Source organism: Nicotiana sylvestris, chromosome 6 (genome assembly GCF_000393655.2).
Source record: "Nicotiana sylvestris chromosome 6, ASM39365v2, whole genome shotgun sequence".
Lineage (NCBI taxonomy): Eukaryota > Viridiplantae > Streptophyta > Magnoliopsida > Solanales > Solanaceae > Nicotiana > Nicotiana sylvestris.
Genome location: NC_091062.1, coordinates 11,247,981 through 11,267,114, shown reverse-complemented (window position 1 = coordinate 11,267,114; position 19,134 = coordinate 11,247,981). Strand labels below are relative to the sequence as shown.

Below are 19,134 nucleotides of genomic sequence, written 5' to 3'. Positions count from 1 at the left end.
CGCATTTGAAATATCTCCTTAGTAGAGGCATCATATGTTTCTACCCCGACATCCCATAATTCATTTAACTCTTCGATTAAAGGTTGCAAAAAGACATCAATATTATTGTCAGGCGCTTTTGGTCAAGGAATAAGTAAAGACAGTATGAAGAACTCTTGTTTCATGCACATTCATGGTGGAAGATTATATGGCATTAAAATCACTGGCCATGTACTGTGAACAGTTCACATTGTGCCAAATGGATTAAATCCATCAAAAGCTAATCCTAGGCGCACATTGCGAGGAACTCCAGCAAATTCGGGATATTTACTATCCAAATTTTTCCAAGCTTCAGAATCTGCAGGATGTCGTAAAACTCCATCTTTGGTGCGCTCATCATGATGTCATTGCATTGCTTTAGAAGTTTCTGAAGACATAAACAATCTCTGTAACCTTGGTTTTAAAGGAAAATACCTTAAGACCTTGGCTGGAATTTTTCTGGCGTCATTTTTCCATCTAGAAGCCCCACATACTTTGCATTTATTGACATTCTTATTAGCAAACTCTTTCCTAAAAAGCATGCAATCGTTGGGACAAACATGGATTTTTTAATACTTTAAGCCCGAGCCTTCAACTATCTTTTTGGTCTCATAGAAAGAAGGAGGTAATTTTTCTCCTTCAGGCAGCGCATCTTTCAATAGTCCAAGCAAAGAATTAAAAGATTCATTTGACTACTTGAACATGCATTTTGTGCGATACAAATGCAGCAAAAAGAGAGTTTGCTAAACTTCTTACATCCAGGATATAATTCTTAATTTGCCTCCTTCATGAGCCGTTCAAACTTATCCACCTCTGGATGAGGTTGATTTCCAGATGGATGAGCAGTATTCTCTTGTAAGTCTTGCTCTATACCACCTAATTCACTAACGTCAGTATCCATGAACTGTGTAATACCTGCAAATGCATCATGTATCATTCCTCTCATATCATCGCCCCTTTGAGTTGACTGACTGCGATTATTTGCTTCAACATTGTTTGATCCCTTTAGAGACTCACCATGGCAAAACCAAGTATCATATGATGATATAATACCATTAACCATAAGATGATCACATGTTGTAGCCCGATTTACTTGATGGATAAGCACACACTCCGTACAAGGACATGCAATTTTTTCTCCATCTTGTTTTTCAGAAAAGGCATGATTTAAAAAATCCTCTACTCCATCCAAATATTCTTTACTAACTCTTTCACAATACATCCATCTTTTATTTGTAGGATTGTCCATGACGTTCAAGATAGTCTTTTCTTTTCTATAATTACTGAAAGAGCTAAAAATGTGTTAGTAAAAAGGTGGAATTAATGAAATGTAGTTAAAATAAAATAACCATCCTATTAGCAGGTTATTCCATGGCTCAAAATTATCATTTTAACAATTAAAACTATTAAACGGAAGTTTATTAAAACTATCATTTAAACAATTAAAACTATCAAACAGTTAAACTATCTCTAATTTCTTCTGTAGTTTTCACATATTGGTTCATTAAATTTTCTAGAATAGAATGATTAAACTTATAATTTATAGAAGAACCATATATCATATATTTTAAAACTTTCAAAACTTACTACTCCTATTTGTTGACTCTCAAGATATATAATTCATTTTTACCAATTTGTTTATAACTCTTTTGTTCATTAAGAATCAATTTATCTAGTTCTAGAGCTAAACGGAATATAAGTTAGTTTATATTATAAATAAAAATAGACACTGTAATTGCGATGAATAGCTATAAATATGGTTGTAATTGCGATGAATAGCTATAAAAAAGACAGTACACCAAGATTTCAACCTATTTTGCAAGCACTGCCAGCGATTATCATTTGGGAGCTGTGGAAAAGACGAAATAGCTATAAATATGGTGATGTGGTGACTATCAGTAGAGTCATATACCAAGTTTCCACTACTTTACAATCTCTTGTAAATTAAGGAAACCTTGCATCAAAAATATCCCCCACGAATGGCCAGATTTAATTCAAAAATTGAAGATGTACACTCCAGCTTTGAAGGTGACTAAGGTGACATGGGGGTTTCCTAGCCCAGGGTGGATCAAAGTAAACACAGATGGAACATCTCGAGGAAAACCAGGAAGAAGTTCCATAAGTTTTGTGTTGAGGGATGAAGAGGGAGATGTACATTATGCAAGAGGGAAGGAAATACATGAGACAACAAACAATGAGGCGGAGGCATTGGCTATCTTGAAGCCTTGATATTCTATGTTTAACACCAATATGTCCAGGTGATGCTACAAACTGGCTCGTTACTGTTGAAGAATGTACTGGAAGGACTATGGATTGCTCCTTGGAATATTGCTAATCATATGGAGGAGATCAAAAAAGTAATGCAGAGGTGTAATGTTAATATATCACATATATTGAGAGAAGGTACTACCCTAGACCCCTAGTCCCTAAACTAAGCATGAGCTCCTCTAATGTGAAGGTACAAATAAGGAATAATTATTCCTGTACATACACGCGAAGGCTGCCTAGATTTTGGTACGTGACATGTTCATATTTATGGCATCTAAAAATGGGAACAATGAAGGTATTGGGAAGTCATTACCCAGTGCACTTTGTTCATACTACATCCCAATAATGGTGCCACATAAAGTTTACATCAAGATCCTACTGGGGAACACTCGATCTTCATGGCAAACAGGACGTGATCACCTATTCGACTACGATTGCGGAATTTTGGACACAGCAGGGGAGAAATACGAGCTACATCTGCAATTAGGGACATACTTTCATGTATCTGCTGAGACATCAAGATTACAAGCAGAACATGTATACAAAACCGGAGGCCAAGTACTATACCTACAACAAATGCTATGTTAATAACTGCTTGTGCGAGTGCCTACATGATACCTGCTCTGCTTCTATGCCTTTTCCTTCAATATATGCAGCAGGGTAAATACACTATGGGACAGATCATGATCTACATTATGCACGGAAGACAGAGTTACTGGGAAATGAGTTATACAGATGCTATCATGGCATGCTTAGTGCTAGTTTTTATTCAAGAACCTTACTACATTATTATATTTCTTTATCATTGGTTAATTAGTTCAGAATGTACTATCAGGATTGAGTATTCCTTGCTCGGTTCTGGTAATAGGGGCTATGTAATTACCTTAGCATATGACTTTACATCTTGTAAGACACTACATTACTTTTGCTTGTTTTGCTTTAGAATAAACAGATTCTTACAAAGAATCATGTCCACTGACCAAAATAATTCAGATGAGTAGGAAGAGCAGGGTTCAAGAAAGATTAAAAAAGGCAGAAAATAGAGAGGCCACAACCCAGAATCTTATTAGCTTAGTTCCGCCTAGCAGTAGCCTTAGAAAAAATACAGAGGAACCAATTCAAAAACAAGAAAACAGAAATTGTAAACACAAAAAGGCAGCAGATATCACAAACAACTATCAATCAGAGCAAACAACAAAAATACAGTAGACAAACAAACAACAATAGAGTAACAGAGGAATAATCAATTCAATCAATCGACTATCAATCTAACATCAAGCAGGGAGATATCACAAACAACTTAGCAAACACAAAAAATGCTATACTTTGACAGCGACGATTGAGCATATTCGAGCAGCATCAACCCAAAATCAATTGTAAATCGATTTCAAGAAACCTGCTGGGTAAGAATAGAATTTACCTGGGGATGGTCGGAGACCGTGGCAGGCGAACCAGCGGAGATTGTTGCCGCGTTATTTTAAGCACGTAGGTTTTGCTTGGCGTGCCTCATCTTCAAATTGGCGACTGGCTGCGTCTTTAATTTTGAAGAGAATATGTTTTCCTATTGTTTTCTACTCGGAGGGAATGGAATTTCTTGTCCAAAAAAATTAGAGGGAAATATTTTATTTTTGTACGAGGGAAAGTTAAAGTAATAAAAAAGTTGATTTCAATTAGTGTTTTTAGCGGTAATTTTTTTTTATTATCGGTAAAGGGATATATTTTAGTGGCTATTAATCATGTGCCGCTAATATTTAAGCTTAAATAATTCATTAGCGACAATTACCTTATTGCCGCTAAATAATTGCCGCCAAAGACCTTTTTTGTAGTAGTGTCAAAATTTTCACTGCCGACCAAAATTGCCAAAATTCCAACTTTCGTCAATTCATGCCTAATTCTACCACTGACCTTCAAATCACATTCCGGACGCGCTCCTAAGTCCAATATCACCTAACGGAGCTAACAGAACCATCAAAATTCAAATTCGATATTGTTTACACATAAAGTCAATATCCGGTCAACTTTTAATTTAAAATTTCTTGTAAGAGACTAAGTGTCTCAATTTACTTCAAAACCACTCCGGACCAGAACTAACTATAACTCGGTAAGTCAAAATACAGCTAAAGAACACAAAAGAAGCAAGAAATAGGGAAACAGGTCTATAACTCTCAAAACGACCGGCCGGGTCGTTATAAAATTCTTATTAAATTATCAAATATACGAATTCTAATAAATATCTTTACTTAGTATACTAATAAAAAAGACAAAATTTGCAAACTGTTATAGCATTGAATAATATCAAGCGAACCATATTGAATGAGTATTTCAAGACATGCTCAAAATATGATGAAGGACATATGCATTTAAACAAAGAATTTTCAGAGTATTATGTCTGGAACACTTAGTGAAGACATGGGCAAAAAGGAAACCAAATAAATCTTAATTTATCAAATTGAGACTTGAAAGGAATTTAACATTTTATCTAACGATTTTCTTATATCTTTTTATAAATTTTATTTATTGTTTTCTTGAATATGCAGCTAACCATAGAGAACGTGAGGCATTATTTGTGATTATTGTTGAATTATGTCAGACGATACTTTTCGTTGAAAAATTGTTAATGAAAGAGAATGCCAAACATTCGAGGAAGCTGTAAAATAAAGAAGGTTACTAGAATAATAGATACGGAGCATGGGCAAGAGTGATAAGAAATATGATTTATCTAAATTTGATCAGGGTCGAGATGATAATGTTGCATCAAAATGTAAAGAAACCATTGAACAAAAGACTATACAAATGCTTAAGGGAAGATTTCAACGCACAATTAAAGCTAAATCCTAAATAAGAACAAGCTTTCAAGATTATGCTGCAAAGAGTTAATCCGGTGGAGCGCTTGTTCTTTGTAGAAGGCCCTGGAGGAAGTAGAATATCATTCACATATCGTGTATTACTTGCAATTTTCAGATCAAGAGGAATATAGCGTTAAAAAAGTAACAAGTCGTGTCCTATAACTCACTCTTGATTCAACATATTTCTGCAAATAATTGAAACAACCCTCACAAATATGTCAAAGTAGAGTGGTGGCACAAAATTGATAAGAAAATAAAAGTTGGCAATTTGAGATAAAGTGCCTATGATGAAGTGTCAGACGATCGAACCCGCAGATATGTAAGAGATATCGACGAATCATTTAGTGAAAAAGTAATAATTTTTAAGGTGAATTCTAGATACTACCAATAGTTTCAAAATTGACGAGAGCAAATACTGTTATTGCAAGCTTGACAAAACCATACTTATGCTTTAAATAAAAAAAATTCAGCTAACAAGATATATGAGAGCAAGACATATCCAACATTTAGTGATTTCTTGCTTCATGTCAAAAAAAAGAATATCACATAATAAAAGATGATTTGGTCCTTCTTCTAAAATAATTAGTTATCAAGCCCAATAATAATATTATTGGTGAAGACTGCTTAATAAGGATGATTAAAAAATAGATATCTTAGCTAGCAGTAATGAATATATTGATCAACTAAATGAGATGTTGATTGCGAAGTTCAATGGTAAAAGAAAAATATTTCTCAATTTCGGCTTAGTAGAAGATATTATCAACAACTACTACGAAGAAGAATACTTATATACTTGAACACCAAGTGACCTTCCACCATACTGTATGTCGTGTTGTCAAGTTCATTATTTCTTATGTATGTTAGTGTCATGTATGTATATAATAGAGAAAGTTAAAATTGATCTTTCATTGCATACATATTGGTCTTGAAAAAGATGTGCCTACCATGCTACTAAGAAACTTAAATTTATCAAATGGCTTATGTAATGGTATAAGGATAGTATGTCGAGGTTTTAACAATAATATCATACATGCAAAAATTATGATGGTAAATGTACTTCCATGTATGCATTCTCTAGAATTCAACTTTTGCCTCCAGAAAACGAAGGATGTTCTTTTCAATTTGTCCGAAAATAAATAAAGCGCAAACGTAAACAATCCCAAGCGTTGGTCTGTATTTACCGCAACATATTTTTTGCACAGAGAACTATATGCTGCACTTTCAAGAGAAACACCAACATCGACAATTAGAGTTCTGGTGCCGACGGAGCAATCAAAGCGTCAGAAGGGAACATACACAAAAAACATCAGCTATGAAAAAATCTTAGGTAATATATCATCATATTACGCATTATTAAAATATAACTACATAATGATATTATCCAATTATCATGACTAAATTGATCATTTTTGCAAATTAAGATAATTTCCAATCATTTTGAGTTCATAATGCTAATATAATGATATTTTTGGCATTTAAATGATTATTTTATTATACATATGTTTTTGGCTAAATCATTACGTACCATTATTAACGTGCAACGCACGTTCATGAAAATTAGTATTTGTAAAGACTCAAATTGGGGGTTTCTCAAGTTTGAAAGACTAGGAATTCTCCCAAAATTGATCATATTCAAGAAGGTATGTATATCCATATTATCCGTTGATTAACCCATTACTATCTGTATCAATGTGACGACCCAACCGGTCGTTTTAAATATACAACCATGATTCCCCATTTACTGCTAAACTCATACTTTATAGTCGTTATGTGACTTGCCGGGGTAAGTGGTTCGGGTCCGGTGATGTTTTGAAATAAATTGAGATACTTAGTCTCCAAGAAGAAAGCTAAAGTTGAACAAATTGACCAGACGGTGAAAATATGTGTAAACGACCCCGGGATGATTTTTTTTTAATAATCTATTAGCTCCGTATGGTAATTTCGGGCTTAGGAGTGTACCCGAATTTTTGTATTTGTTTTTATATATGAATAATTAATTGGTGAATGATCAGCTAATAAGCTCGTATGGTTGCAAATTAAAGTACTTTTCTGACAATAGTCTAGTGCTTGGTGGGAAAATATGTTTTCCACTTATTTAAGTGGTAATAAGCTAGAATATCTAGCATGAAAGCCGGTGAAGTGTATGAATAATTAATTCAACTCATTTATTTTATGCACATGAAATTAGGACCCCACTTGGCAATATGGAAAAGAAAATATTTTTTTACTAAAGTGGAACATCAAGTTGGGTTGTGATGCACCATATGTCACGTAATAGTACTCCAATTAGAGATGTTTTATATATTAAAGGAGAATATGATAATGATGGGAAAAGTTAAAGGGAGCTTTTGACAGTGGTATTCCAAAGGCCATTGAATCTATTACGAAGCTTTTCAACCTTGTTCTCTTGAGATTCAAGGCAAATTAAATGTCCTCCAGTTCGCGGTTTTCAGATGATGCAACAGTATGCCCAACAATCACAAACTACGATTGTAGTTAATTTTCATTCAAGGTATTAAACTATTTTATGACATAGTTATTATTCTTTTGACATGGGTATTCAAATATGAGATTTCTAATTGAAAAACGAGCTGGATTTTGATTTTTAAAAGAAAATTTTCACCTGTAGATTTATGATTTGAGACGAAGAACCTCGAGATATGCTCATATATTTGAAATTGGTAGAGATTTTCGATACCTTAAATTTAAGATTTGGAGGTCGATTTATTATTGGAATTTGGTAAAATTGGTATGGTTGGACTTGTAATTGAATGAGTTGTCAGATTTTATGACTTTTGTCGGATTCCGAGATGTGGACCCCACGGGCAATTTTTGAGTTAAATTTCGAATTTTGTTAGAAAATTAGTAATTTCATAGGAAATTGATTCCTATACATTGTATTGACTAAAATAAATTAATTGTGACTAGATTCGGGACGTTCATAAGCCAATTTGAGAGACAAAAGCATTTCAGAGTAGGATTTTGCTAGGATTGAGGTAAGTAACGATTATAAATTTGGTCCTGAGGGTATGAAACCTCAGACATTGTGTCGTATGACTATTTTGGAGGTGACGGGCGTATGGGCGTGCACCATTTGGGATTGTGATTTGGTCCGCCCCGTGAGACTGTGAAATCAATTGTCCTACTGTTCAATACATGTTCCCTATGTTTTCATGGAATTTACTGTACTTCATGTTAGAAACCATGATTAGGCCTTATGTGATCACTGTTGAGAACTGCGAGGTCGTGTACTTGCTGAATTAGCTTCTAATTGTTGTTTTGTACTCAATCATAGCTTTTTCTTGCTTATTACGCCTCCGTCTCTTGTTGTTCATTGTTGATACATTACATTATTTCTGTTTGGGCTGCTTATATGATTTCTGAAAGCCCGAGAGACTGGAAAGATTTATGACTAAGTGAGGCCAAGGGCCTGATTTTTATAAGGATATTTATGGGATCGGGCTGCACGCCGCATCATGTTATTACTGATTTATGATTGAGTGAGGCCGAAGGCCTGATTGATTTATGCCACGAGATGGCTTGTTATAGTGCTTGGGCTAAAGGAGCCCCTCCGGAGTTTATACACACCCCCAGTGAGCGCAGGTACCTATTGAGTGCGAGTGACAAGTGCTGAGCGACTAGAAGGAATGAGTGAATGTGAGGAATGAATGATTGTGATGTTGGAGTGAATGAGAGGATAGAGTAACTATTATTCTAAGAAAATACATTTACTCTATTACTATTGCATCGCAGATGTCATATCACCGTTTTGAAAATTATTGAAAGATATTATTTATTGCTCAGTCAAATTTGATATCTGGTTTATTGAGTACGTACTGATGTGACTTAAACTGTTAAATTGAAAGTATGACTACTCTTATTTGAAAGTTATTGAGATAACTGTATTTGCATAGCTCGTCACTACTTCTCAGTTCCTTATTTATTTCTATTACTTACTGAGTTGGTGTACTCACGCTACCTCTTGTACCTCGTGTACAGATCTAGATACTTCTGGTCACGATGGTTGCTGATTGAGGAGTCAGACTCAAGAGACTATTGAGGTAGCTGCATAGCGTTCGCTGACCTTGATTCTCCATTCCTTTCATGTTGTATTGTTCTATATTTCTAGACAGTGTTTTATTAGTCGGATGTTGTTATCATTTAGATGCTCATGTACTCAGTGACACCGGTTTTTGGGATGGATTGTTTAGTACTTTTGGAGTTATATTCTGTTCTAAAAGGTTTTATTTAATATTAACTGCTTTCACCTTTATTTAAAAGTTCTACTGTGTTGAGATGTTGAGTTGAGGCTTGCCTTGTACCATGATAGGCGCCATCACGACATGTTAGATTTTGGGTCGTGACAAGTTGGTATCAGAGCCCTAGGTTACATAGGTCTCACGAGTCATGAGTAGGTTTAGTAGAGTCTTACAGATCGGTACGGAGACGTCTGTACTTATCTTCGAGAGGTTGTAGAGCCCTTAGGAAAAATTTCACCTTCTTGTGTTTTGTCGTTCGAACTTGTTAATTCCGGAAATTAAAATTTTTGTTATTCCATTCTCTCACAGATGGTGAGGACACATACTTCCGGATCAGATGGACAGCCATCAGTGGGACCAGTTAGGGCCGCGAGGGGCCGGGGTCATGGTAGAGACCGGGGCCAAGGTGTGTCGCGTTCAATAATTGGGGCAGCACCTGTAGCACCACCAGTTGCTCCAGCTCATGAGGAGATTCCGGATATTGATGAGCTGAGCTGACAAGGCCAGCTCAAGAACCAGCTGAGCCTATTGTAATTCTAGGCCTTCAGGAGACTTTGGTCCAAATACTAAATGTTTGCACTGGTCTTGCCCAGGTGGTTTCGGCTCAGGCCGTACCTGCCACTACTCAGGCTGAAGGAGGTACTCGTACCCCTGTTGCTCGTACTCTAGATCAGGTGGTGCAGGGACTTCAGACACCGGGGGTACCAGTAGCTCAGCCGGTTCCAGCTCCTCAGGACTATGTGGTTCATGCCATGCCTGATGATGAGCATCGTAGATTGGAGATGTTTGGTAGACTTCAGCCCCCGACTTTCAGCGGTGTAGAGGGATAGGATGCCCAGGGTTTCTTGGATAAATGTCAGAGGATTCTTCATACTGCTGGTATTTTGGAGACCAGTGGGGTCTCATTCACTACTTTTCAATTCTCTAGAGCTGCCTTCACTTGGTGGGAGGCTTATAAGAGGCGTAGGCTGGTTGGTGCAGTGCCCCTTACATGGAAGCAGTTCTTTGTTATCTTCTTGGAGAAGTATGTACCGCAGTCCCACAAAGAGGAGCTAAGAAGACAGTTCGAGCAGTTGCGTCAGGATAATATGACTGTGACGCAATATGAGATGAGATTTTCTGAATTAGCCCATCATGCTGTTTGGTTGGTTCCCACAGACAGAGAGAGAATCAGGAGGTTCATTGATGGCCTCGCATATCATCTGCGGATTCTTATGACTAGAGAGAGGGTGACTGGTGTTTCCTTTGAGGAGGTTGTTGATGTTGCTCGGGATATAGAGTCAGTTCGTCGCCAGGAACGAGTAGAGAGGGAGGCCAAGAGGCCTCGTGGGTCTAATAGATTTGGTGATGTTCCTTCTGGAGGCCGGTCTCACCACGACATGGGTCATCATTTCATACATGCTCAGACGACTCATTCAACTCACCGTGGTGCATCATCTAGCCATGGTTTTCATAGTTCTCAGCAGGGTCACTCATCTCTCAGTGCTCTTCCAGCTTAGAGTCAGTTCCGCGATCCATCGGTTTAGGGCTCATCTATGACAGGTTCTTCGGCTAGTTATCCTAATGCTCGGGGTTCTCCTCAGTCCCCACCATTAATATCGGGGAGTTGCTTTGAGTGCGGTGAGTTTGGACATATGTGGAGGCAGTGTCCTCGGCGCCAGGGAGTTCCAATGCAGTAGAGGAGTTAGACTATGACTCCAGCACTAGTTGCTTCACCACCCGCCCAGCCAGCTCGGGGTGGGACCCAGTTAGCTAGAGGTCACCCTAGAGGGGGAGGCCGGTTAGGCAGCGGTCATGCCCAATTCTATGACCTCCCTGCCAGACCAGATGCCATTGCTTCAGATGTAGTAATCATAGGTATTGTCTCAGTATGCCAAATGGAAGCTTCTATATTATTTAACCCCGGTTCCACGTATTCATATGTTTCATCATATTTTGCTCATTATCTAGATATGCCCCGTGAGTCCTTAACTTTAGTTGTTCGTGTATCTATACTGGTGGGTGATACTATTATTTTGGACCATATGTATCGGTCGTGTGTGGTAACTATTAGGGAACTAGAGACTAGAGTTGATCTCCTATTGCTCAGTATGGTTGATTTCGATGTGATCTTGGGTATGAATTGGTTGTCTCCATATCATGCTATCCTGGACTGTCACTCAAAAATTGTGACGTTGGAGATACCGGGATTTCCTAAGGTCGAGTGGAAAGGTTATCTAGAATATGTACCCAGTTGAGTAATTTCTTACTTAAAGGCCCAACGAATGGTTGGGAAGGGGTGTCTATCGTATTTGGCTTTTGTAAGAGATGTTAATGCAGACACTCTTACTATTGATTATGTACAGGTAGTGTGAGACTTCCCGGATGTGTTTTCTACAAATTTGTCAGGTATGCCACTAGACAGAGATATTGATTTCGGTATTGATTTGGAACCGGGCACTCAGCCAATTTCTATTCCACCATATCGGATGGCCCCGATAGAATTGAAGGAATTAAAGGAGCAATTGCAAGGGCTGCTTGACAAAGGCTTCATTCGGCCTAGTGTATCACCATGGGATGCTCCAGTCTTGTTTGTAAAGAAAAAGAATGGCTCCATGCGCATGTGTATTGATTATCGACAGCTGAACAAGGTTACAGTGAAAAATATGTACCCATTGCCTCGTATTGATGACCTATTTGATCAACTACAGGGTGCCAAGGTATTTTCAAAAATCGATTTGCAGTCTGGCTATCATCAATTGAAAATTCGGGATTCAGATATTCTAAAGATGGCATTCAGGACTCGTTATGGCCACTATGAATTTCTTGTGATGTCTTTTGGGTTGACTAACGCCCCAACAACATTTATGCACTTAATGAATAGTGTATTTCAGCCATATCTTGATTCATTTGGCATGGTATTTATTGATAATATCCTGGTGTACTCACGTAGCCAGGAGCAGCATGCGCAACACTTGGGTATTGTATTACAAAGGCTGAGGGAAGAGGGACTTTATGCCAAATTCTCTAAGTGCGAGTTCTGACTTAGTTCAGTGGCATTCTTGGGACATGTAGTGTCCAGTGAAGGAATAAAGGTGGATCTAAAGAAGATATAGGCAGTTCAGAATTGGCCTAAGCCATCCTCAGCTACAGAGATTCGGAGTTTTCTTGGCTTGGCAAGGTATTATTGCAGATGCACCTATGACCAGATTGACCCAGAAGGGTGCTCCGTTTAGATGGTCCAAAGAGTGTGTGGAGAGCTTCCAAAAGCTCAAGACAACTTTGAATACTGCCCCAGTATTGGTGTTGCCCACAAGTACAGGATCTTATACGGTGTATTGTAATGCATCACGTATTGGTCTTGGCGCGGTGTTAATGCAAGATGGTAGGGTGATTGCCTATGCGTCCAGACAGTTGAAGGTGCATAAGAAGAATTATCCTGTTCACGACCTTGAATTAGCAACTATTGTTCATGCCTTAACGATTTGGCGGCATTATTTGTACGACGTCCATTGTAAGGTCTATACTAACCATCGGAGTCTACAACATCTGTTCAAGCAGAAGGATCCCAATTTACGCCAGCGGAGGTGGTTAGAGTTACTTAAAGATTATGATATCACCATTTTGTATCATCCAGGGAAGGCCAATATGGTGGCCGATGCATTGAGTCGAAAGGCGGAGAGTTTGGGTAGTTTAGCATATCTACTAGTGGTAGAGAGGCCATTAGCATTGGAAGTTCAGGCCTTGGCCAATCAGTTCGTGAGATTAGATATTTTGGAGCCCAGTCGGGTCCTAGCTTGTATGGTTTCTCGGTCTTCCTTATAATACCGCATCAGGGAACGCCAGTATGATGATCCCCATTTACTTGTCTTGAAGGACACAGTTCAACACGGTGATGCCAAGGATGTCACTATCGGAGATGACATGATGTAGAGGATGCAAGGACGAATTTCTATGCCAAATGTAGATGGGCTACGTGAATTGATTCTTGAAGAAGCCCACAGTTCGCGGTATTCTATTCACCTGAGTGCCACAAAGATGTACCAGGATTTGAGACATCATTATTAGTGGAGAAAAATGAAGAAAGACATAGTTGGGTTTGTAGCTCGGTGTTTAAATTGTCAGCAGGTAAAATATGAGCATCAGAGACCGGGCGTATTACTTCAGAGATTTGATATTCCGGAATGGAAGTGGGAGCGTATTACCATGGACTTTGTAGTGGGGCTTCCATGGACTTCAAGGAAATTTGATGCCATTTGGGTGATTGTGGATAGGTTGACCAAGTCCGCACATTTATTCCAGTTGGCACTACTTATTCTTTGGAGCGGTTAGCAAGGATCTATATCCGCGAGATTGTTCGCCTTCATGGGGTGCCCGTGTCCATTATTTCAGATAGGGGAACATAATTTACATCACAGTTTTGGAGGGCAGTGCAATGAAGAGCTAGGTACACAGGTACAGCTGAGTACATCATTTCACCCTCAAACAGACGGACAGTCCGAGCGCATTATTCAGATATTGGAGGATATGTTACTCGCTTGTGACATTGATTTTGGGGGTTCTTGGGATCAGTTCCTACCACTAGCGGAGTTTGCTTATAATAACAACTACCAATCGAGCATTCAGATGGCTCCATATGAGGCTTTATATGGGAGACGGTATCGGTCTCTAATGGGTTGGTTTGAGCCAGATGAGGCTAGGCTATTAGGTGCTGACTTGGTTCAGGATGCCTTGAACAAGGCTAAATTGATTCAGGAGCGGCTTCGCACGGTGCAGTCTAGACTTAAGAGTTATGCCGACAGGAAGGTCTGCGATATGTCTTACATGGTTGGGGAGAAGGTTCTACTAAAGGTTTCGCCTATGAAGGGCGTTATGATATTCGGGAAGAAAGGCAAGTTGAGTCCTAGGTACATTGGACCTTTTGAAATACTTAAAAGGATCTGAGAGGTGGCATATGAACTTGCTTTGCCACCTAGTCTATCGGGTGTTCATCCAGTGTTTCATGTATCTATGCTCCGGAAGTATATTGGGGATCCGTCACATGTGTTGGATTATAGTACAGTTAAGTTAGATGGTAATTTGACTTATGATGTAGAGCCAGTAGCAATTATAGGTCGACAGGATCGAAAGTTGAGATCAAAGAACATAGCTTCAGTGAAAGTGCAGTGGAGAGACCAGCCAGTCAGAGAAGCTACTTGGAAGACTGAATGGGAGATGCGGAGCAAATATCCACACTTATTTGAGACTCCAGGTATTTTTCTAAACCCGTTCGAGGATGAACGTTTGCTTAAGAGGGGGAGGATGTGACGATCCAACCGGTCGTTTTGAATAATACAATCCTCTTTCCCTATTTACTACTAAACTCATACATTATAGTCGTTGTGTGACATACCGGGGTAAGTAGTTCGGGTCCGGTGAGGTTTTGAAATGAATTGAGACACTTAGTAAACGACTTCAGAATGGATTTTTTTAAATGATTCTATTAGCTCCGTATAGTATTTTCGGGCTTAGGAGTGTAGCCGAATTTTTGTATTTATTTTTATATATGAATAATTAATTGGTGAATGATCAGCTAATGGGCTTGTATGGTTGCAAATTAAAGTACTTTTCTGACAATAGCCTAGTGCTTGGTGGGGAAACATGTTTTTCACTCATTTAAGTGGTAATAAGCTAGAATATCTAGCATGAAAGTCGTTGAAGTGTATGAATAATTAATTCAACTCATTTGTTTTATGCACCTGAAATTAGGACCCCACTTGGCAATATGGAAAAGAAAATATTTTTTTTACTAAAGTGGAACATCAAGTTGGGTTGTGATGCACCATATGTCACGTAATAGTACTCCCAATTAGAGATGCTTTATATATTAAAGGAGAATATGATAATGATGGGAAAAGTTAAAGGGAGCTTTTGACAGTGGTATTCCAAAGGCCATTGAATCTATTACGAAGCTTTTCAACCTTGTTCTCTTTAGATTCAAGGCAAATTAAATGTCCTCCAGTTCAAGGTTTTCAGACGATGCAACAGTATGCCCAACAATCACAAACTACGATTGTAGTTAATTTTTATTCAAGGTATTAAACTATTTTATGACATAGTTATTATTCTTTTGACATGGGTATTCAAATATGAGATTTCTAATTGAAAAACGAGCTGAATTTTGATTTTTAAAAGAAAAATTTCACCTGTAGATTTTTGATTTGAGATGTAGAACCTCGAGATATGCTCCTATATTTGAAATTGGGTTGAAATTGGTAGAGATTTTCTATACCTTAAATTTAAGATTTGGAGGTCGATTTGTTATTGGAATTTGGTAAAATTGGTATGGTTGGACTCGTAATTGAATGAGTTGTCGAATTTTATGAGTTTTGTCAGATTCCGAGATGTGGGCCCCACGGGCAATTTTTGAGTTAAATTTTGAATTCTGTTAGAAAATTAATAATTTCATACGGAATTAATTCCTATATATTATATTGACTAAAACAAATTAATTGTGACTAGATTCGGGACATTCGGAGGCCGATTTGAGAGGCAAAGGCATTTCATAGTAGGATTTTTCTAGGATTGAGGTAAGTAACGGTTATAAATCTGGTCTTGAGGGTATGAAACCCTGGACATTGTTTCGTATGACTATTTTGGAGGTGACGCACATGTTAGGTGATGGGCGTGTGGGTGTGAACCATTTGGGATTGTGATTTGGTCCGTTCAGTGAGACTGTGGAATCAATTGGCCTACTGTTTAATACATGTTCCCTATGTTTTCATTGAATTTACTGTACTTCATGTTAGAAACCATGATGAGGCCTTATGTGATCACTGTTGAGAACTGCGAGTTCGTGTACTTGCATAATTAGCTGCTAATTGTTGTTTTGTACTCAAACATAGCTTTTTCTTGCTTATTATGCCTTCGTCTCTTGCTGTTCATTGTTGATACTAAGGGTGTTAAACAGGTGGGCTGGGACGGGCTGGGATTTTTTGGACCCGTACGGGTTATGGTCCGGGCCAGTTACGGGTTGGGGCTTAACGGGTTCGGGTTTATCCGGGTAAAAATTGAACCATAAGGGTTACGGGTAGAGGGGGCCGAGCCGAGTTTAGTGTTTTTTTTTTGTATTTTGTATAACTATTGTAAGTTATATTAATACAAAGTATTAACATAAAGAATACAAGAAAGATGAGAAAAAAATGCACTTATAAATTGCAAGTGCTACTTTTATTACAAAATTCAAACTTACAAATTGAAAGGTTTACATTTAACAAGTAAATTAACCAAAAAAGAGTAAATTCAAAGGTTTTGCATTGCCTTAGTAAGTTCTTCATAATCAATATGAACTGTGTGACCTTCTTCTGGAGTGTTAAATTCGGATGGGTTACCATGTGTTAATATATCTCCAAGTTCCTCGTCTTCTGGGCTATCAACATCTTCACATCCTTGATTTCTTCGTTCCGATCTAATCCAATCTCTGAAACATACTAAAACTTTCAAAGCATTGCTTCCCAATGAGTGACGGGTGTCTCCAAGTTATTGTCTTGCTTGGCTAAATGCACTCTCCGATGCAACAGTAGAAATTGGCACATTCAGCACGTCCCGAGCCATAGCTAAAAGAACAGGAAATTGCTTTCCATTCTCATGCCACCATCCCAACGGTGAAAATTCCTTTGTGCGAAACTCTTTTTGCTTCTGCAAGTAGAATTGAAGTTCATCAATGTTTCTGGTACTGGTTTGAGTGTTAGCAAATGTAGAAAAAATATTAAAACTATCAAGGGCTTCTTCATCATCCACAGTAGCAGAAGTGGTACAGTGCATAGTGGGATTAACATTGCCTAGAGTACGAGCATCATCATCAATTACATTTGCATAATAATTATATAACTGTTGTAAATATTCATTTAGCTTGTTCATACAAACATATAAATCTTGGGTTTCAGTTGATCCAATCTCCATGTAAGTATATAAAGCATTCATTAATTGGTGACAATCATACATCTTAATATAAGGATTTAAAATAGCACCAATTAAGTAAATCGGAGGTATTGGAAAGAAATATTTTTTGAACTTTGCTTGCATTTTTTCAACAACATCCCTATATTTTTCTTTCTTCTTAAATTCAAAGAGTAGAAAAGAAATTTCAGCTATATGTACTAAAGCCATAGTAACAGTCGGGTAATATGCTCCAGAAAACTCAACAGTAGTTGTACAAAATTTATGTAAAAATTTAACAATATCATTAATTACCTCCCAAGTAGTAGTTGTTAACATACGGTTTGGATCAGTACAATGCGTATTAGCAACTTCAGTTATTGAGAATCTATATTTGTAGCAACATTTTAAAAATATATATGTATAATCATGAATCTAGGTTTAAGGTTATACTGGACACACTTATTCTTAAATTCCTTTATTCTAGATTGTCTATTATTTCCTTGAATAACACCAACTGCTCTTCTAACATGAGTAATCTCAGTTGAAAATAAATCAAGGTCACTTTTAACAATTAAATTATAAACATGGCATGCACACCTAACATGAAAAATTTCATCAAGAAGTGGTTGCAAATGCAGTTTTAATATTGAAATTGCAGCATTATTGTTAGAAGCATTATCAAAAGACCTACACAAAACTTTTTGCTTGAGATTATAAAATTCAACAACTTCACAAATAGTACTACTTATAAACGCAGCAGTATGACTCTGATCTTCATCATATCTAAAAGTGATAATACGTTTTTGCATACAAGTAGTATCATCTATCCAATGACATGTAATTGTCAAATAATCATTTCCATTAACAGCATGAACAATATCAGGAGTTAGAGAAACTCTACAAGGAAGGTGGCTAAACAAATAACGTATGTATGTTTGATATTGTCCATGAAGTCTAAAGATATAAGCTCTACAAGTACTTCTAGGGATACCTTTAAATAAAGGATTGTAAATCCTTTGAATATACATAATAAGATATGATGAAGAACCAAAAGAAAAAGGTAGACAACCCAAAGCAATCATTTTTTCTAACTCCTCACGATCCTTCATTTTATCATATTTCACAAGACCTCCAGTAGTAGGGTTAAGAGTTGTTTGATTTCCATCACTATCAGCGCCCCATTCTATGGGATGCTCAGTTCTCATATGTCTACTAAGAGTCTCAGTCCCCCCTAAATTTCCTCCAGTCAAATGTTTAAAATCGCATTTACAAAGTTTGCATTTACCTCTATTAGTACCTTCTATTATTTCAAAAATATTCCAAACCTTACTTCTTTTTCTATTATTAGTAGTCGGAGCCACAGGTGGTCTACTACTAGTGCCACGACCACCACCCCTTATAGCAACTCCAACACTATTAGCTCCAGCACTAGTAGGTGTAGCTGGTATCTCATCTTCCATTCCTAATTCATTATCTTCTATTCCAAAATCTTTTTGTAATTGTTCATAATCTATATTATCATTAGGTGATGTTTCGGAAACATGTGTAAATGTTAATGGGGTATTACTATTACTACCAGATGCTGAAGGACTACCTCTTTTTTTATTTTCCCTATCAGTAACTTTTCTACACGCTCTTTTAGCAGCATTAAATATATTATAAAAATTAAAGTATAAGCTAAAATTAAATATGCAATTAAAATAGTAAATAAGAGAAATAGTTGGAGGGAGTGCACCGAATTCAACAATAAATTGAGCATTTGATTGCGCAATTCCGATGTTACCACGAACGAACGTCAAGCAAGTATTTTAATTTTGAAGTTCAATTGTTCAAACTTCAAAATC

The 19,134-nt window shown here is 37.4% G+C and overlaps 1 long non-coding RNA gene across 1 annotated transcript; it reads right to left on the bottom strand.

Moving 5' to 3' along the window:
* Positions 1-611: 611 nt before the first annotated feature.
* LOC104249368 (uncharacterized) lies at positions 612-3,858 on the bottom strand. Its single transcript, XR_716736.2, has 2 exons — positions 3,707-3,858; positions 612-1,301 (listed from the first exon to the last, which is right to left on the bottom strand). It is a non-coding gene; the product is annotated as an uncharacterized lncRNA (long non-coding RNA).
* Between the last annotated feature and the right edge of the window lie 15,276 nt (positions 3,859-19,134).